Source organism: Idiotropiscis lumnitzeri, unplaced genomic scaffold (genome assembly GCF_059441095.1).
Source record: "Idiotropiscis lumnitzeri isolate Australia: NSW breed Sydney's pygmy pipehorse unplaced genomic scaffold, RoL_Ilum_1.0 HiC_scaffold_161, whole genome shotgun sequence".
NCBI lineage: Eukaryota > Metazoa > Chordata > Actinopteri > Syngnathiformes > Syngnathidae > Idiotropiscis > Idiotropiscis lumnitzeri.
The window spans coordinates 203,721-225,266 of NW_028283699.1; the positions used below are offsets into that span (position 1 = coordinate 203,721).

The 21,546-nt window shown below is 42.4% G+C and overlaps 1 long non-coding RNA gene across 1 annotated transcript; it reads left to right on the forward strand.

Annotated features, from left to right (window-relative positions):
- The first annotated feature begins 545 nt into the window (after window positions 1-545).
- Window positions 546-7,958, forward strand: LOC148314975 (uncharacterized). Its single transcript, XR_015841366.1, has 5 exons — window positions 546-569; window positions 943-1,112; window positions 1,913-2,050; window positions 2,166-2,256; window positions 7,856-7,958. It is a non-coding gene; the product is annotated as an uncharacterized LOC148314975 (long non-coding RNA).
- The last annotated feature ends 13,588 nt before the right edge of the window (window positions 7,959-21,546 follow it).

Below are 21,546 nucleotides of genomic sequence, written 5' to 3' on the forward strand. Positions count from 1 at the left end.
CGTTGTGTGTTTTATTTATTTTTATGAGGACCTTTACAACGAGCTACATATTGTTAGCATTGGGCCTACGACGCTAAACACAGTGTCCCTCGATCTCTCTCCAAAATTCTCCAAAAGACTTAAGCTTTCACTCAAATTAATACAATCTACTCCACTAGCTCATTTAAGGCTTTTTTGTGATGTGTTTGATTTGGGTAAGTAAAGCAAAACATATTAACTGTTGAATGTTGCCTGTTATTTAAATAATAGAAATTCAAGATGAAAGTTGAACAGATATTGAAATGCTAGATTGGCTCATTCAGAATCATGCCACAATGTGCTTTGTATGTTTTGTGTGTGGGTTTATCAAGCTCTAATTCAATGCAGTGTCCAAAACGAGCGCGCATAATTGTTGGATGAATGTTGGTTAATAGAGTCAGATAATAGTTAAAATTCCAACAGTTGAACAGATGTTGAAATGCTAGATTGGCTCATTCAGAATCATGCCACAATGTGCTTTGTATGTTTTGTGTGTAGGCTTATCAAGCTCTAATTCAATGCAGTGTTGAGCTGCATTTGAGAGGAACTACGTAAGTAACTAATGTGGAAAAATTGTGACTTCTTTGTGTACTTTTATTTTGAATATTCAAATTTTGTGGGTAAAGGTTAGAGAAAATAAGTTAAAAATGAGAGCTGTACAGGTATTTAAGTTTTTGGTTTGTAAAATACCCGAATGTGGGTTTCAGCAGGTGAGGCAATGATTGGACAGAGCAAAAGCTATGCTCCAAAATAGAAGTGATTACACCTTCACTAGACTAACCTGCAGCTAATTACATAATTATAAAATTAACACTTTAACCTGGCTTCCCCATCACAGATGTATTCTTTTAAATGCAAAGCTCTTTGTTCTAGCTTTTGTTGTTAAATGACATTCATGCCCAAGTGTCTATGCATCCATTGCAGGGATGTTTTCTCAAGTGACGAGTCTGAAGCCTGTGATGACGAAGTACCATCTACACCTCCCCATGGATTGTCACAGAGAAAAAGCTTCCTAACCAAGAGAGGCGCTGCAGAAGGTCCTTGAGTACGTCCAACATGTTGAGTCTGTGAGTCTACTGCAGGATCTAATGCAGGTATGAAAATGATGAAATTTTAATGTATTATCTTCAAAATTATAAATAATTATTTAATTTCTTGAAATATAAAATTAGGTACCCTAAACCCAAGTAGGAACCCCAGTCCCAGTACATTCCTGATTCTGGAGCTACAGAGATCAAACCATCCTACTGTATCACTAAATAGCCCCACCTCTAAAACCCTGATTCGGAAGGCCGAGTTGAAAGACTTCAGAGTTCAAGATGGTCAACTGCAACTATGATAAGCCGAATGTGTTCACCCCAAGTCGGAAACTGAGAAAAAGACTCAATTTTCACATGATTTCAGTCCCTTCTATATTTAAAAGAATGTATTGGGGCTCTAAAAATGTGAAATATTTTTACAAGTATTTCTTTTACTACTCATAGGCAGTTTCATAATAATAGTACAATTTGGCATCGTGTATTGTTTTTTGGTTCCATTCAAAATGCACAAGACGTATAGACATATTTTGTTTGTGGATCGCTGCAGCATCACACGAGCGCACAGAGACAAACGTGGCAGCAACTTAAAACAATTAAAATATCGAATCGAAATCGGGAACTGAAAATCAAAAATCGAATCGGGGCTTGAGTGAATCGTTACCTCCCTAATCATAATCATTTTGGTAGAATGTTGGGCTCTTGCCCTTTGAGTGTATATGGCGTTACCGAAGCTGTTCACTTAATCGACAATTCCTTTCCTGTGACGTTTATCATAACCAGTTTAACTGCCAAAATATTTTTAAGTGTGTGATGATTATCTGGATCGAGTGACACCCATGTTATAATGGTTGCAGGTATTGGTGGATTGGACGATAGTGTCAGAACAATGATGGCGTTCATCATGACAAATCCTCTGTCTCTGAAGTACAATCTCTTTGGACATCGTAGCAAGAACAAGCGCCGAGACCTGCCTTTTTCTGATGTTCTATACGGTAATATATTTTTTTTTTAAGGGATTGTGGTGTGAAGACATTTCAGCATGTCCCATAAGGTTTCACAATCATTAAATAGCTTTACTAAGTTGGCTTCTTGTCTTTTTTGTTTTAGGAGCACTGAAAAGGAATGGAGCCACAAAGGACATCAACGAGAAGGACACAGGCAACCCTGTCCAAGTGGTTCATGGGAGCTTGTGATCAAGGTGGGAATAGGGCAGTTCGAGCTCGGAGATCTCAAGGCAACTGTCAGGTTTAAAACGTCCTGACGCCATTTTTAGACTGAAGGTGGCATAAATCCAGACCAAACCAGTTAGAGTTTTGTTTTTGACCATTCGCGAATGGGAGAGGAAGTCAGGAGGTGAAGCAGGCGTCTTGCCAGTTCAATCTCGCGCACTCTCTCTCACTCTCTACCACCCGTTCGGTCTTTTATCAGCAACCTAAGCAGACAATGGAGGTCTGTCTGAAATTCTAGCAGGCAGGCAGGAAGCAATCAACCACAGTAGTCAGTCAGGAATTCGAAACTAAAGTGTGTGCGTGTGTTCCAGTTGTGCGCGTGTGTGCTAAAGCAATAATGTGAGTGTCTGTGTGTGTGCGCAATTATAACTGATACAAATAGTGTATAAAAACATGATTAGAAATACACAAACTATTTACATATCCTCATCCCATCTCACATTCACCCGTTTGTGGGTTTAAATCATGTCCTTACGGCTTTAAGACAGATCATCATAATGAAATCATACAACAGTGTGGTCATCCGTGGAGGGGCGAAAACCCTCAGTAGGGACAAAATTCCCCTCCTCCCTTCCGGCGTGGAACGAGATTCTCATGGTATGTTGGTCACTTGGGAATAAAACATAAAAAAACTTCAATATACCTAGTGAAAAATAACAAAACTGTCTCCACGCAGAGTTTGTCTCCACGCAGAGCTTGTCTCTGCGGCGACTTGATCGAGGCCCTTGCCTCGTTGTAGGAGGGGACAGCCGTCTTTACCTCCCGGATCTTCGTGTGTGGTGTATGTGTGTGCATGTGTGGGGGCAGGGGCAAAAGGGTCCATGTGTTATTTAGGTTTCAGTGTCCAGTTCGAGTTTGTCATTGTCCAGTTCGAATTCGTCATTCTCAACATCAATCAGGTTGTAATGGTACATTTGGGCAACAAACATGCAGTTAATAATCATCTTTGTCATAAGAATAATGCAACATGAACAGACTACACATAACAAAAATGAAAACCATAATTATCCCGATATATTGTCTTTCAAATTCTTCGTAGTGGTCATAACATCAATAATTGTTTCATTTTATTAAAAATGTAAATGCAGTAATGTTCTCCAATCAAGGCTAAAATTCTTTATGTACGTCATTAATTTCCAAACAATATCTAATCTTTTTGTTCTGTGGCTTCAACATTCGTATCTGTGGCTGGTTGTGCGGTTCCGATGTGCGTGTGGTCCGATATTGTGACTCAGGTGGGCTCCTGTTCGAGGGATTCGCGTTGCTCGGCCTTTAGCTGGAAACCGGAGAAGCTTGTACTGCAACTGGTGGATCCAGCTGCCACGCCCCGCGACCTTTGCTGCCGTCGGGGTCACTGCAATCATCTGGCGAGGGCCATCTCAGCATTCACTTGTCCCAACGAAGTCGTTTCAGCACCTTGAAGAAGAGTTGGTCTCCCACACGGACGTGATTTCTCTGTGGATCAGAACACACTGACCAGTAATTGCGTCTTTTTTTTTTTTTTCTTTTTGGTCAAAACATGTTTCCCATGTGGACTGGGACTGATGTGCCAGTCGCTGGTGGTTCTGATGAACCTGAGAGTCGATAGGGGATAGTGTCCTAACTTCGGCTGGCACTATCCTCATTGTTGTGATTGAAACACAGTCTGGTCATTGTCTCCTTTTTTTCCCTCATTGTCTTGATAAGTCTGCCCTTAACAGTCCCATTAGTGCGTTCCACAAGTCCTGCAGACTGTATGCACAATGACGCTTTGAGTCAATTTTGCAACAACTGTCCCACTTGTTACAACATCATTCACAAAATGCATAATTTTCACTTCAAATCACTTCTTGAAATTCCAAATGTCAGGATAATTTGTGTTAGGTTGAAGATGTATTTTATCCCATATTTTACTCTATTAGTATTGCAAAAGAATTGTTCCACAGCGTGACCCATGTTTGACCATATGGATGAGAAGACTTCACAGAGAAGCGGATGCCTGAAGACTGGATCAACGTCTGCAACATCAAAGGAGGTGTGCTGAGACACACCTCTGAAACAAAAGGACTGAGACTTTAGTACCAGAGCACTAAAAGGGCATATCTGCCTTTTCAATCAGTGGATGACTGCCATTGATGTCTGTCTTTCCTCTTGTGTCTGAGATGTTTACATGTTCCTGCTGGTGCTCCCCCCTTCATCCCTTAGTGCAAATACATTGTATTGTTAGGGACTTCCCTAATAAAATAGAGGGCTCGGCGGAGTGTGCTCCAGAACGAATTTGGAGATGTAACTGAGCACACCTCCGTTCGTTCTCCTCGCGAGTAAAAGATCAACTCTTGTCTTCCTTCCATTCATTTAGCCTATGTTCAGTGAATGCTTAGGTGATTGAACCTGACAATTTGATTACACAACACTTTTTCCAACTGTTTTAGCATCAACATATGTTGTCGGAAACAACTTAATCCATTTTGAAAACATATGAATTACAACCAAACAATATTGCATCTCAAACAAATAACACTGTCTAAAAAAAAGTTTTTTGTTGAAAAGTCTGTATGTGGGAACAATTTCATATCATACTACCCCTCTCTTGACACATAGTTATGCTCTTGTGTCACTCTTATTACTTTTCCAATCAATGAATTAGGCAGCCAGGATTTGCCATCTGCCAATTTGCTGATCCTGTCCTCAGCAATGTTTGCACCTTTGTTCTCCCAATGTGTGCGTTCAATTACTGGTACCTTTTTCCCTGGCGTGGGATCAAATTGTCAAGTTGATTTTCTGCGTGTGTGTGCGTGTGGGGGTGTGTTCATTTTCCCTTTTAGCTGCGCTGTGTCGATATAAAGGCGAGGCAGTTTCCAATTGTAATTGTGTCATTTTCTGTTAAGTGAATTTTGCGTTCACAAATAACTATTTTAGACGTGCTTTATGCACAACTTTTCTTTTCCTGTTGTGGTTTTTAAAGCCCAATGTCGACAGAACGCATGAACATTTATCTTGACTGTCAGTCCACATTGTAACCATACAACTCATACAAGATGGGAAACCCCAAATTTTAATTAGCTCACACCCGCCTACGCTCTTCCTGCTTATCCTAACAATCTCTTATCCGTTGGTATCACAATGTTAGTACTCCCATCGCATAAAAGTCAGTTTGATTTCAGGCTGCGACCTTGGTTCTCAAACACTTTTACTTCTTATCAGTCTGGAATGCGCACCTGGTCTGTGTTACAAGTCTGAGTTCCTCCAGTCGGGAGGAAGGTCAAGTCGCGGTTTGGTGATAATTTGGACGGCTCCACAGTCGTGTGGCGCCTCCTAGATGATGCGGGGAAAAAATGACGCTGGGCTGAAATGCACCGCAACTTATCAGTATAATGTGTCCCTGTGACAATTAGGCCGGCGTGCAATGTGAATGTGGTGGGAAAAGAATGTAATTTTTTGATTCCTTAAAGCAGCAGTGAAAGCTCTTAATCACACTCTAAGTGGTTCTCTGCCACGAAATCCAAATTGTTGTGACTAAATATGCAAATGAATTCATTTTGCCCTGGTTCCTGCAGTAACCCAGGCTAATGAAGTCATTTTTTGCAGTCACTGTTTTGCTCAAATGGCTTATAATAATTTGGTAGTGCGTTAAGATGCTTTGTCGATACAATCTTGTAGTGTATCTTCACAAGTTCCAACATACACAACCCATTCCATGGCCATGACGATACTGTTTTAAAGATTACCAAGGCTTGTTGGACCTTTCTCTGCCACATAAATTACAGCCCTGAGAGGCACTGGGCCTCAACTTTATCTATGAAGGGTCAGGGATTTAATGGGGGTCACCGAGGCGTCCCAAGGAAAGTTTTTACAGAAAAGTGGTCTGGCAATATCTTTTCTCTTTCTTATCACTGACAATGCGCCCCTTTAAAGTTTTGACGTTTGTTTGAATTCGCCCGTGCTTATTAATTCTATTGAAGTCCAATTTTGCCAGTGTATCACGGCCTAATGAGTAAAACGCATGTTGATGTAGAACTCCTTCTACACACACTTTTATGTTTGACTTTTTACGTCACGTGATCCTCCATTGCTACCACATCTCGTCCTGAAAAGTTAATGTTTTGTAACAAGACTTACTGCTTCCTCCTTTCTTTCTTTTCTTTTTCCTTCCTTCTGCCCAACACGTTCATGCTTTCTGTGCATAATTTAGAATTTTCTTTTCCATTTTACAAGTTGGCCAATTTAAATTAGGTTGTTTTATTTGAAAAGCCTGTAATTCTCTTTTTTTTCCCCTTTTCACCTAATCACAAATTTCTTATCACAAAAATGAACATGTTAATTCTATTTTATTTCCTATTTTTCCAATCTTGTGACTCATTTCACTTCAACCAGTTCTACCTTAAAGTGGACAAGTACACATCAATGTTTTTTGTAGTTTCTATTTTCTTCTCTGCTTTAATGAAAATTATAGCCCTTCTAGCCAAATTTTTCCTGTGTCATTTCTATCTCTGCATTTCATTCCATTTCTGGCCTACCTTAATACTAAAACAAAAATGCTCTTTCAAAAATTAAAACTATCTAAAACTAGTGATGGCAAAATGAAGCCCCATAAAGCAGCCAAGCCCTGCAGGGAAATACTTCACACACGAATGGGCTTCGAGATGCTTCATTTTTCTTGACTACGCCATCCCATGGACAGAAAAATGTATAACATGCTTGGTGCATGCAATAAAATGGTGAGCTGTAAATCATGCTCTGCCCACCAAACAATATGTATTTGAAGAGTGATTTTAATTGTTCTGTTTTACTTTGTCTTCTAACTTCTCCAATATTCAGACAGCTCCGCCGAGACCAACGTTTCACCCCCACACTGATATAAAATGGACCCAACCGTTTGGGTCTCTTTCCAAATTTGGTACCAAAGCCTCCCCCACAGTGCGGCAGCTATCTTGAATTGGCCCGTTCCCAGAAAGTTTTACTTCATTCAGTGTCATTCAGTATTATTCAAAATCTTTCAGTGTCATTCCAAATCATTCAATGTCATTCACAATCTTTCCACATCCTTCCACCTTCCATCGTTCAGTGTCATTCCACATTCTCTTTCATATATAACATAACATAACAATAACATAATCCTGGGTCAGCAGACACCTAATTAATGTGTTAATACATGATACATTTTTCTATAAGCAACCCTTATGATTGTAACGTATTTTTAATTCTTTCTAGGCGGGAACTGTCCGAACAAAAAATTCATGCAATTTGTAATTAGACACTTTGTCATACAAAAAGTCACTCAGGGCAAGAGAAAAAAAATTGTCACTTGCCCAAGTTGGGCAAGTAATTTGGCCACTCGGGCAAGGCAAATTTTAGTGGCACTTGCCCTATGGGCAAGCAGTTTTTAAAGTTAACTTCGAACCCTGTGATGGTGTCTTGTGACCTGTCTTTATCAGCTGATGTTCCATGAAGGCGTGCCTTACCTGTCACAAGAATGAAGGCAAGTCACGCCCCCCGCTGTCCATTCACTCCGCCAAGACGCTGCTCCAGGTGGTAGAGAGGATGAAGGCTCCCTTGTCTCTGTTCATGGTTTTTATGCCTCGCTTGCAGATCTCAATGGCCTCTCTGATCCAGCGCTGTAGTTTGTTCTCTTCTGTGCGGATGACCCTGCCCTTCTCCCGGTCCATGATGTGGTTTTCCCTTTTGCAGTGGTCAGTGATTGCTGATTTGTAATGTTCATGTTGTGCTTGTTCTTTTACTGCTCTGATTTTTTAATTTTTTTGACAGGTAAGTCACACCCTCATGGAACATCAGCTGATAAAGACTGGTCTCAAGACACCATCATGCGACACTCTGAAGAAGGCGAAAGACTCGCTGAAACATGTCAGGTAAAAAATTAACCTAAAACATAAATGTCTGCTTTTAATGAATCAGTCAAATATCAATAATAAGAAGACAAAATGAACCTAATACAAATAAATGAATGCTTAATAACTCCCCTGCACATGCTCCTAAAAATCCAAACCTTCACCTGTAAATAAAACGTCCCGACCTGAAGACATCTTAATGTTATTATTTTGTTTTACACACAGCGCCGCCAAGTGGAATCAAAAATTTGTTTTTATTTAAATTTTCACGTACTGCACGGTGCCCTTCTGACGAATCCGACTGAAAATTAGTCAGAAAAGACTCAAGACAATGATCTTACTCTCTGCCGAATTTTGTGACGTTTTGGCAAAAGGCGTGGCTATTACGGTGCTGAAAAGTCCGATTGTACTTTGTGACAACAAAAGCTCCGGCAACATGACTCAGATGATCCTATCTTCTCGAAGTTGTACACATTTGAGGATACTTCAGCTCTGAAGACTTCTACCAACTTATTTTTCATCGTAGTAGTAGCGCCACCAACTGGTAAAAGCTAATACAAGTTATTTTCTTGGATGTTTTTCTCCGTGCAACTCAACAAGGTCGCCCTCATATATGCTCGGATTACTGTTTCGGCCATGAGGATGTCACAATACGAAATTCGTCCTTTTTCGTGAAAGGTTGTGGGAGTGGCATTGCACTGTTCGGCAATAAAACAACGCTGATTATGAGGTTGTAAATATGAACGACAACTCGTGAAACTTTACACACACATCAGGCCGAGCAAATTTATCAATATTTTATACGTTAGTTGTGCAGCTTTTTTGAAATGGCTCGCCATGGCCCTCGAGAAATGTTCAAAAAAGCAACCCTGGTTGAGTGTTTCACCTCGCCTTTTGTAAATTTTATGGAGTACAGTGAACCCTCGGTTATCGCGGTTAATGGGGACCGAGACCACCCGCGAAAACTGAAAATCCGCGAAGTAGCGGCACACCTTCAAAAATGCTTAAAAAAAATACAATATATATAATAAATATATAAATATATATATATATATATATATATATATATATATATATATATATATATATACGGGGAGAGAGAGAGTGAAATTCATGTTATAACAAAAAAAACAAATTATTATTAAAACATATTATTTTTTAATTCCCCAGCCATTCTTTTTGTATTTATTTAATTACTCCGACTTTTACCTGCTGGTACGCCGTCCGGTGTACCCTGTGAAATGAAAGGTGGCATTCTTTATTTATTTATTCATTTATTCATTCATAACTGACAGCCTCGCGCTCCGCTCGTGCCCGGGCGGAAGAGGTGCTCCAATTCGGCTTAACTGTGACACACGCCCGCCCTCCTCCCCCGGAACTTCCATTCGGTTAAACTTAGGGGCCGCTTGGCACCGCCCGTGCCCGGGGAAGGTGCTCCTCTTCGGCTTACTGTGACGCGAGCATGCCCTCCTCCTCCGGAGCTTCCATTCAGTTAAACTTAGGGGCCGCTTGAAACCGCCCGTGCCCGGGGAAGGTGCTCCTCTTCGGCTTACTGTGACGCGAGCATCCCCTCCTCCTCCGGAGCTTCCATTCGGTTAAACTTAGGGGCCGCTTGGAACCGCCCGTGCCCGTGGAAGGTGCTCCTCTTCGGCTTACTGTGACGCGAGCATGCCCTCCTCCTCCGGAGCTTCCATTCGGTTAAACTTAGGGGCCGCTTGGCACCGCCCGTGCCCGGGGAAGGTGTTCCTCTACGGCTTAACTGCCACGCACGCCGGCCGGAGCTCTGGTACGGTCCAAACCGCGCGAAACGTCGCCACCGATCGTGTCCGGGGGAACGTGCTCTTCTTCGTCCACTCTCCTCTTCGCCCACGCTCTTCTTCGGCGCACGCCGGCCGTCTAACCGCTCCAGCGCCCCGTCGTGCCGCTCGGCGAAACTACAATGCCCCCGAATATTTTTTAGACCCGCGAAGCACTGAACCCGCGAAAGGTGAACCGCGAAGTAGCGAGGGTTCACTGTATGTATAAGACCAAGACCTACAAAAAAGTCTCTTGGAGCAATGAGCTAGGTTTTACAGGAAGTCGGCCATTTTTAATTTCCTTAAAAGGGGGCGGGTCACCACAATGGACTTTGTGTAGAAATTATTATTGGGGCCCGAGCAGCGACGGCGGCGAGGTCCCTATTGTTTTTGTAGAAATTATTATTAGGGCCCGAGCAGCGACCGCTACGAGGTCCCCATTGTTTTTGTGGAAATTATTATTATTTTTATTATTATTATTAGGGCCCGAGCAGTGACCGCTGCGAGGTCCCTATTGTTTTTCTAGAAATTGTTATTAGGGCCCGAGCTGCGACGGCTGCGAGGTCCCTATTGTTTTTGTAGAAAATATTATTACTTTTATTATTAATAATATTATTATTATTATTATTAGGGCCTGAGCAGCGACCGCTGCGAAGTCCCTATTGTTTTTGTAGAAATTATTATTATTATTATTTTTCCGATTGTTCGATCGCATTTTTGACCCCCGAAACATGCACAAAAACTCACCAAACTTGGCAGTCTCATCGGGCATGGCGAAAAATTTGATATTTTAACGTCTAATATGAACAGGAAGTGAGTTATGAATTTTTGAAAGTCCGACTTTTGCCCTTTTTTGCATGTTTACAGGGGTCATTCTTTTGCACCCTGATCCTAAAGGCTTCATCTGATTGCCTTAAAGTTCTGTCTGGAGCATCTTAAGACCTGGGACAAACACTGGGGCTAAAATTTTTTGTTTCCGAAATACTATATGACGGGGGCGGGGCTTCAAAGTTTTCACTTAAGATTTCCTTCGCCGCAATGGACAAAATGCTTAATAACTCTCCTGCACATGCTGCTAAAAATCCAAAACTTCACATGTACATAAAGAGTCGGTACCTGAAGACATCTATATGTTTATATTCAGTTATACACCTTGCGCCAATCAATATCAATTTTTACATTTTGACGTACTGCACGGTGCCCTTTTAACGAATCCGATTGAAAATTGGCTAGAAAAGACTCAAGACATTGATCTTACTCTATCCCTATTTTTATGACTTTCCCTCAAAGGGCGTGGCTATTACGGTGCCGCAGATTCTGATTATTCTCCGTGGCAACAAAAGTTCCTGCAAAATGATTCAGATGATCCATCTTCTGGAAATCTTTCACATTTGAGGATATTCAGGCCCTGAAGACGGCTGCCAACTTATTTTTGATCGCAGTGGTAGTGCCACCAACTGGTTAAAACAAATACAAATTATTTTTGTTGATGTTTTTCTCCGGGCAAGTGAACAAAATCTACCTTATATTTGCTCGGATGAGTGTTTAGGCCTTGAGCATGTCACAATACGAAAGTCTTTCGCCTTCTTCAGAGTGTCACATGATGCTGTCTTGTGACCCGTCTTTATCAGCTGATGTTCCATGAGGGCGTGACTTACCTGTCACAAGAATGAAGGCAAGTCACGCCCCCCGCTGTCCGTTCACTCCGCCAAGATGCTGGTCCAGGTGGTAGAGAGGATGAAGGCTCCCTTGTCTCTGTTCATGGTTTTTATGCCTCGCTTGCAGATCTCAATGGCCTCTCTGATCCAGCGCTGTTGTTTGTTCTCTTCTGTGCGGATGACCCTGCCCTTCTCCAGGTCCATGATGTGGTTTTCCCTTTTGCAGTGGTCAGTGATTGCTGATTTGTAATGTTCATGTTGTGCTTGTTCTTTTACTGCTCTGATTTTTTTCATTTTTTTGACAGGTAAGTCACACCCTCATGGAACATCAGCTCAAGACACCATCATGCGACACTCTGAAGAAGGCGAAAGACTCGCCGAAACATGTCAGGTAAAAAATTAACCTAAAACATAATTGTCTGCTTTTAATGAATCAGTCAAATATCAATAATAAGAAGACAAAATGAACCTAATACAAATAAATGAATGCTTAATAACTCCCCTGCACATGCTCCTAAAAATCCAAACCTTCACCTGTAAATAAAACGTCCCGACCTGAAGACATCTTAATGTTATTATTTTGTTATACACACAGTGCCGCCAAGTGGAATCAAAAATTTGTTTTTATTTTAATTTTCACGTACTGCACGGTGCCCTTTTGACGAATCCGACTGAAAATGAGTCAGAAAAGACTCAAGACAATGATCTTACTCTCTGCCGAATTTTGTGACGTTTTGGCAAAAGGCGTGGCTATTAAGGTGCTGAAAAGTCCGATTGTACTCTGTGGCAACAAAAGCTCCGGCAACATGACTCAGATGATCCTATCTTCTCGAAGTTGTACACATTTGAGGATACTTCAGCCCTGAAGACATCTACCAACTTATTTTACATCGTAGTAGTAGCGCCACCAACTGGTAAAAGCTAATACAAGTTATTTTCTTGGATGTTTTTCTCCGTGCAACTCAACAAGGTCGCCCTCATATATGCTCGGATGACTGTTTCGGCCATGAGGATGTCACAATACGAAATTCGTCCTTTTTCATGAAAAGTTGTGGGAGTGGCATTGCACTGTTCGTCAATAAAACAAAGCTGATTATGAGGTTCTAAATATGAACGACAACTCGTAAAACTTTACACACACATCAGGCCGAGCAAATTTATCAATATTTTATACGTTAGTTGTGCAGCTTTTTTGAAATGGCTCGCCATGGCCCTCGAGAAATGTTAAAAAAAGCAGCTCTGGTTGAGTGTTTCACCTCGCTTTTTGTAAATTTTATGGAGTACAGTGAACCCTCGGTTATCGCGGTTAACGGGGACCGAGACCACCCGCGAAAACTGAAAATCCGCGAAGTAGCGGCGCACCTTCAAAAATGCTTAAAAAAATATACAATATATATAATAAATATATATATATATATATATATACGGGGAGAGAGAGAGTGAAAATCATGTTATAACAAAAAAACCAAATTATTATTAAAACGTATTATTTTTTTATTCCCCAGCCATTCTTTTTGTATTTATTTAATTACTCCGACTTTTACCTGCTGGTACGCCGTCCGGTGTGCCCTGTGAAATGAAAGGTGGCATTCTTTATTTATTTATTCATTTATTCATTCATAACTGACAGCCTCGCGCTCCGCTCGTGCCCGGGCAGAAGAGGTGCTCCAATTTGGCTTAACTGTGACACACGCCCGCCCTCCTCCCCCGGAGCTTCCATTCGGTTAAACTTAGGGGCCGCTTGGCACCGCCCGTGCCCGGGGAAGGTGCTCCTCTTCGGCTTACTGTGACGCGAGCATGCCCTCCTCCTGCGGAGCTTCCATTCGGTTAAACTTAGGGGCCGCTTGGAACCGCCCGTGCCCGGGGAAGGTGCTCCTCTTCGGCTTACTGTGACGCGAGCATGCCCTCCTCCTCCGGAGCTTCCATTCGGTTAAACTTAGGGGCCGCTTGGCACCGCCCGTGCCCGGGGAAGGTGCTCCTCTACGGCTTAACTGCCACGCACGCCGGCCGGAGCTCTGGTACGGTCCGAACCGCGCGAAACGTCGCCACCGATCGTGTCCGGGGGAACGTGCTCTTCTTCGTCCACTCTCCTCTTCGCCCACGCTCTTCTTCGGCGCACGCCGGCCGTCTAACCGCTCCAGCGCCCCGTCGTGCCGCTCGGCGAAACTACAATGCCCCCGAATATTTTTTAGACCCGCGAAGCACTGAACCCGCGAAAGGTGAACCGCGAAGTAGCGAGGGTTCACTGTATGTATAAGACCAAGACCTACAAAAAAGTCTCTTGGAGCAATGAGCTAGGTTTTACAGGAAGTCGGCCATTTTGAATTTACTTAAAAGGGGGCGGGTCACCACAATGGACTTTGTGTAGAAATTATTATTGGGGCCCGAGCAGCGACCGCGGCGAGGTCCCTATTGTTTTTGTAGAAAATATTATTACTTTTATTATTATTATTATTAGGGCCTGAGCAGCGACCGCTGCGAAGTCCCTATTGTTTTTGTAGAAATTATTATTATTATTATTTTTCCGATTGTTCGATCGCATTTTTGACCCCCGAAACATGCACAAAAACTCACCAAACTTGGCAGTCTCATCGGGCATGGCGAAAAATTTGTTATTTTAACGTCTAATATGAACAGGAAGTGAGTTATGAATTTTTGAAAGTCCGACTTTTGCCCTTTTTTGCATGTTTACAGGGGTCATTCTTTTGCACCCTGATCCTAAAGGCTTCATCTGATTGCCTTAAAATTCTGTCTGTAGCATCTGAAGACCTGGGACAAACACTGGGGCTAAAATTTTTTGTTTCCGAAATACTATATGACGGGGGCGGGGCTTCAAAGTTTTCACTTAAGATTTCCTTCGCCGCAATGGACAAAATGCTTAATAACTCTCCTGCACATGCTGCTAAAAATCCAAAACTTCACATGTACATAAAAAGTCTGTACCTGAAGACATCTATATGTTTATATTCAGTTATACACCTTGCGCCAATCAATATCATTTTTTACATTTTGACTTACTGCACGGTGCCCTTTTAACGAATCTGATTGAAAATTGGCTAGAAAAGACTCAAGACATTGATCTTACTCTATCCCTATTTTTGTGACTTTCCTTCGAAGGGCGTGGCTATTACGGTGCCGCAGAGTCTGATTATTCTCCGTGGCAACAAAAGTTCCTGCAAAATGATTCAGATGATCCATCTTCTCGAAATTTTTCACATTTGAGGATATTCAGGCCCTGAAGACGGCTGCCAACTTATTTTTGATCGCAGTGGTAGCGCCACCAACTGGTTAAAACAAATACAAATTATTTTCGTTGATGTTTTTCTCCGGGCAGGTGAACAAAATCTACCTTATATTTGCTCGGATGAGTGTTTAGGCCTTGAGCATGTCACAATACGAAAGTCTTTCGCCTTCTTCAGAGTGTCACATGATGCTGTCTTGTGACCCGTCTTTATCAGCTGATGTTCCATGAGGGCGTGACTTACCTGTCACAAGAATGAAGGCAAGTCACGCCCCCGCTGTCCGTTCACTCCGCCAAGATGCTGGTCCAGGTGGTAGAGAGGATGAAGGCTCCCTTGTCTCTGTTCATGGTTTTTATGCCTCGCTTGCAGATCTCAATGGCCTCTCTGATCCAGCGCTGTTGTTTGTTCTCTTCTGTGCGGATGACCCTGCCCTTCTCCCGGTCCATGATGTAGTTTTCCCTTTTGCAGTGGTCAGTGATTGCTGATTTGTAATGTTCATGTTGTGCTTGTTCTTTTACTGCTCTGATTTTTTTCATTTTTTTGACAGGTAAGTCACACCCTCATGGAACATCAGCTCAAGACACCATCATGCGACACTCTGAAGAAGGCGAAAGACTCGCCGAAAGATGTCAGGTAAAAAATTAACCTAAAACATAATTGTCTGCTTTTAATGAATCAGTCAAATATCAATAATAAGAAGACAAAATGAACCTAATACAAATAAATGAATGCTTAATAACTCCCCTGCACATGCTCCTAAAAATCCAAACCTTCACCTGTAAATAAAACGTCCCGACCTGAAGACATCGTAATGTTATTATTTTGTTATACACACAGTGCCGCCAAGTGGAATCAAAAATTTGTTTTTATTTTAATTTTCACGTACTGCACGGTGCCCTTTTGACGAATCCGACTGAAAATTAGTCAGAAAAGACTCAAGACAATGATCTTACTCTCTGCCGAATTTTGTGACGTTTTGGCAAAAGGCGTGGCTATTAAGGTGCTGAAAAGTCCGATTGTACTCTGTGGCAACAAAAGCTCCGGCAACATGACTCAGATGATCCTATCTTCTCGAAGTTGTACACATTTGAGGATACTTCAGCCCTGAAGACATCTACCAACTTATTTTACATCGTAGTAGTAGCGCCACCAACTGGTAAAAGCTAATACAAGTTATTTTCTTGGATGTTTTTCTCCGTGCAACTCAACAAGGTCGCCCTCATATATGCTCGGATGACTGTTTCGGCCATGAGGATGTCACAATACGAAATTCGTCCTTTTTCGTGAAAAGTTGTGGGAGTGGCATTGCACTGTTCGGCAATAAAACAAAGCTGATTATGAGGTTCTAAATATGAACGACAACTCGTAAAACTTTACACACACATCAGGCCGAGCAAATTTATCAATATTTTATACGTTAGTTGTGCAGCTTTTTTGAAATGGCTCGCCATGGCCCTCGAGAAATGTTAAAAAAAGCAGCTCTGGTTGAGTGTTTCACCTCGCTTTTTGTAAATTTTATGGAGTACAGTGAACCCTCGGTTATCGCGGTTAATGGGGACCGAGACCACCCGCGAAAACTGAAAATCCGCGAAGTAGCGGCGCACCTTCAAAAATGCTTAAAAAAAATATACAATATATATAATAAATATATATATATATATATATATATATATATATATATATATATATATATATATATATATATATATATATATATATACGGGGAGAGAGAGAGTGAAATTCATGTTATAACAAAAAAACCAAATTATTATTAAAACGTATTATTTTTTTATTCCCCAGCCATTCTTTTTGTATTTATTTAATTACTCCGACTTTTACCTGCTGGTACGCCGTCCGGTGTGCCCTGTGAAATGAAAGGTGGCATTCTTTATTTATTTATTCATTTATTCATTCATAACTGACAGCCTCGCGCTCCGCTCGTGCCCGGGCAGAAGAGGTGCTCCAATTTGGCTTAACTGTGACACACGCCCGCCCTCCTCCCCCGGAGCTTCCATTCGGTTAAACTTAGGGGCCGCTTGGCACCGCCCGTGCCCGGGGAAGGTGCTCCTCTTCGGCTTACTGTGACGCGAGCATGCCCTCCTCCTCCGGAGCTTCCATTCGGTTAAACTTAGGGGCCGCTTGGAACCGCCCGTGCCCGGGGAAGGTGCTCCTCTACGGCTTAACTGCCACGCACGCTGGCCGGAGCTCTGGTACGGTCCGAACCGCGCGAAACGTCGCCACCGATCGTGTCCGGGGGAACGTGCTCTTCTTCGTCCACTCTCCTCTTCGCCCACGCTCTTCTTCGGCGCACGCCGGCCGTCTAACCGCTCCAGCGCCCCGTTGTGTCGCTCGGCGAAACTACAATGCCCCCGAATATTTTTTAGACCCGCGAAGCACTGAACCCGCGAAAGGTGAACCGCGAAGTAGCGAGGGTTCACTGTATGTATAAGACCAAGACCTACAAAATAGTCTCTTGGAGCAATGAGCTAGGTTTTACAGGAAGTCGGCCATTTTGAATTTACTTAAAAGGGGGCGGGTCACCACAATGGACTTTGTGTAGAAATTATTATTGGGGCCCGAGCAGCGACCGCGGCGAGGTCCCTATTGTTTTTGTAGAAATTGTTATTAGGGCCCGAGCTGCGACGGCTGCGAGGTCCCTATTGTTTTTGTAGAAAATATTATTACTTTTATTATTATTATTATTATTATTATTATTAGGGCCTGAGCAGCGACCACCTTGCACCACCCAGTGGTGACAAAAATTATAATTTTTTACATTTTGACGTACTGCACGGTGCCCTTTTAACGAATCTGATTGAAAATTGGCCAAAAATGACTTTAGACATTGATCTTGTTGAATCCTTTTGGGCAATTTATCGATACTCATAGTGGTGTCTTTGAAAAAGGTACCGATGACGCGCTGGTCCAATGATCAGCATCTCGGTTTTATCTGAGTTAAGACGCAAAAAATTGAAAGACATTCATAGTTTAATTTCGGCAAGGCATGCCTCTAATTTATAGCAATCACACGGATTCGTTATATCCAACGGCATGTATAATTGCGTATCATCAGCATAACAATGAAAACTAATGTTATATTTCCGTATAATATCACCAAGCGGTAGCATCTAGTACCAATCCCTGCGGAACTCCGCGTGTGATCTTACAAAGATCAGAAGTCGCATTGCCATGAATTACACGGTGCCTCCTCTCCGACAGATACGAATTAAACCAAGAAAGCGCTGAACCTGAAATGCCAACACAAGTTTCAAGGCGTTTTAATAATATGTTATGATCAAGTGTCAAAAGCGGCGCCAAGATCGAGTAAGAGTAATACAGTGAACCCTCGGTTATCGCGGTTAATGGGGACCGAGACCACCCGCGAAAACTGAAAATCCGCGAAGTAGCGGCGCACCTTCAAAAATGCTTAAATTATATATATATATATATATATATATATATATACGGGTAGAGAGAGAGAGAGTGAAATTCATGTTATAACAAAAAAAAATTATTATTAAAACTTCTTATTTTTTTATTCCCCAGCCATTATTTTTGTATTTATTCAATTACTTATTTTTGTATTTATTTAATTACTTCGACTTTTAACTTCTGGTACGCCGTCCGGTGTGCCCTGTGAATGTTATGATCCTCCAGCAGAGCTGGAGGATTGAGCAGGACTCTCCAAACGCAGACACAAGTAGGATAACAATCCGACGCCAGGTAGTCAGTGTAGGTGGTAGTGAGTGTAATCAGTGAGTGAATGGGAATCCGGTGCGGGGCTGGTGGGCGCGTCTCGCAGCAGCTGACCGCATGGCGCGAGACGATCGCTGGAGGAACGCCCACACAGCTGAAAAAACAAAAACACACGCGGCATGACAGGCACGGATCATGCCAGTGAAATGAAAGGTGGCATTCTTCATTTATTTATTTATTCATTTATTCATTCATAACTGACAGCCTCGCGCTCCGCTCGTGCCCGGGGGGAAGAGGTGCTCCTCTTCGGCTTAACTGTGACGCGAGCATGCCCTCCTCCTCCGGAGCTTCCATTCGGTTAAACTTAGGGGCCGCTTGACACCGCCCGTGCCCGGGGAAGGTGCTCCTCTTCGGCTTAACTGTGACGCGAGCATGCCCTCCTCCTCCGTAGCTTCCATTCGGTAAAACCTGATTGGAAAGGTTCAAATTGATTATTACTAGTCATATATTCATTAAGTTTTTCAAGATTTTTGCAATAAACGGAAGATTTGAAACCGGTCTATAGTTGTTGAGACTCTCTGGGTCGAGGTTTGGTTGCTTAAGTAGCGGTCGCATAATGGCGGTCCTAAAGCTGCTGGTACTATACCCGTGGTAAGTGATAGATTAATAATATTTAAGACAGACGGTCCTAGGGTCATAAACAGTTCTTTAATTAGTTTGCCAGGAAGCGGATCGAGCACACAAGTTGTCGGTTTTGCCCCACTAACCAATTTTGTTTGGCTTTCAAGAGATACTTTTTTAAATTGAGATAAGGTTATCGGACAGTTATCAGCCCTAATGTCCCTATTAACACCATTTATGACGGAATTCAACGGAATTGTAAGAACAGTGTCTTTAATCTCATCACGAATACACTCAATCTTCTGAGTAAAGAATTGCATGAAATCGTGAGCTGAATAGGAAGAGCTATCCGAGGTTGGTTGCTGTTGCGTTAGCATTGCTACAGTAGCAAATAAATATTTAGGGTTGTTTTTATGTAAAACAATTAATCTAGAGTAATAATTAGTTTTGGCTAGATTGAGCGCTTCCTTGTATAAACTAGCGCACCATGCCTGACGGAAGACCTCCAGTTTGGTCGCACGCCATTTGCGCTCAAGCTTCCTACAAGAATCGTTTCAGTATGCGTGTTTCCTCATAAAACCACGGAGTCAGCCTCTTTGGACAAGTTTTAGTTTTTAAAGGTGCGACGGAGTCAGGCGCATTTAACAGAGCGACATTAAAGTTGTTTGTAAGATCATCAATCGTACCAATATAATTAGGAAACGAATCGGTTACTAAAGGGAGTAGCTCAGAGAGCGCAGCGGTGGTTAAGGAGCTAATGTTGCGGCTGCTATAGCTTTGATCATGGTCAGAACGATGGCAATGCGCCAAGACTTCAAATTTGATTAAGTAATGGTCAGCTATAGCACTAGTATATGGTAATACAATTATTTTTGAGGATGCTAAGCCCCGGGTTAATACCAAATCTAACGTGTTACCATTTATATGCGTTGCTTCATCTATTATTTGCATGAAACCAAACATATCAATTATTGTCCGAAACGCCACGGTAAGTGGTTCCGACGGGAGATTCATATGAATGTTGAAGTCGCCCATGATATATTATCCGCATGAGTTACCAAATCAGCCACAAATTCAGAAAATTCATCTAAAAAGCCTGAGTAAGAGCCAGGGGGACGGTAAAAAACGGCAAGATAAAACGGCAGTGCGGCCGTGGATCGCATAATGAGAACTTCAAATGTTTTGAAGGAATTGCTAGGACGAGGACTAAGTTTTAGATTAAATTCGGAAATGAGGGCTACACCCCCATCTTTCTCATCATTGCCTCTCGCAGGCAAGGGGCCAGAGACAATTACTCGACTCAGACTCATCTTTCTGGCGAGATCACAAGTCCTTGCTATGTTTTTTCTTTGTGATCTCTGATTGCTTCATCCTAGTTGTTGGAGCAGTTTTCTTTTGAGTAATGCAGTATGGCAACACCACCACTAGGGCAATTGATGACGTCAGCACTGGTTGCGTTCATCCATAAATAACAAATGCAGGACAGGTGGGGGAACGCTGGTCGGATACCGTTTTTCAACCGCACTTACTCAAGACGCATTATTTATGTACAAACTGGAAGATAGAAGATAGTATATTGTATTGATTACCGCATATGCGCGGATGTTTTTGATTTGAAGTTTGGAAGACCGTAGCCATTGATTTATTTATTTGATTTACTTGACTTCACGGCATGACATCTGGACTGAAATGACTACGATTAAGACTAACCCTTGACTGTTTGACGTGACATACATAACTACACATCAACATCAAGACCAGTGAAGCCGAGCGAACGTCATCGCAACTTCAACCCATGGTGAGTGAGTGCGCGTTAAAACTTTCTTTAGCCAGCGTATCATTGAAACGGCAGTAACACTAGTGTCATTGGAGCCGACGTGTATTACTATATCTGAATAGCTAGCGTTGTTTGCACTGCGCTGGTGTCTAGGTCTCTTGCGTGCTAGCTCCATAAGATTAGCTTCAATGTCGGGTGCTCTGGCCCCAGCAATACACATTCTGTGGTTGGATTTTCAAGCTTAATGTATCGAGTAATGGAGTCACCTTTCACTAAAGTGCGGGAGCCAGGAGACCGAGGTGGAATGGAACTGCTCTGTGTCTTAACAGGCTCAACGCGATTAGCAAGCCGTTTACGGCCAATGCTAACCGGTGCTGTCCGCCACATTTACGCTTACCACATTACTCTGCTCTAGCTGGCGGACACGTCCCTCCAGCAGGGAGAGTCTTTCCATGAGAATGGTGCAAGTGTTGCATGTGGTGGTGCACGAAACCATAGTTGCGTTTTCACTTACTTTTGATACATTGTATCTGATAGTCCCTTGCAGACTAACCATGTGTTGCACGTCATCGCCCAAACAGACTCTATTGTGAGCTACTTCTAATAATTTATTGACGTCCTATTTTGTTCTTCCAAATGTAGCA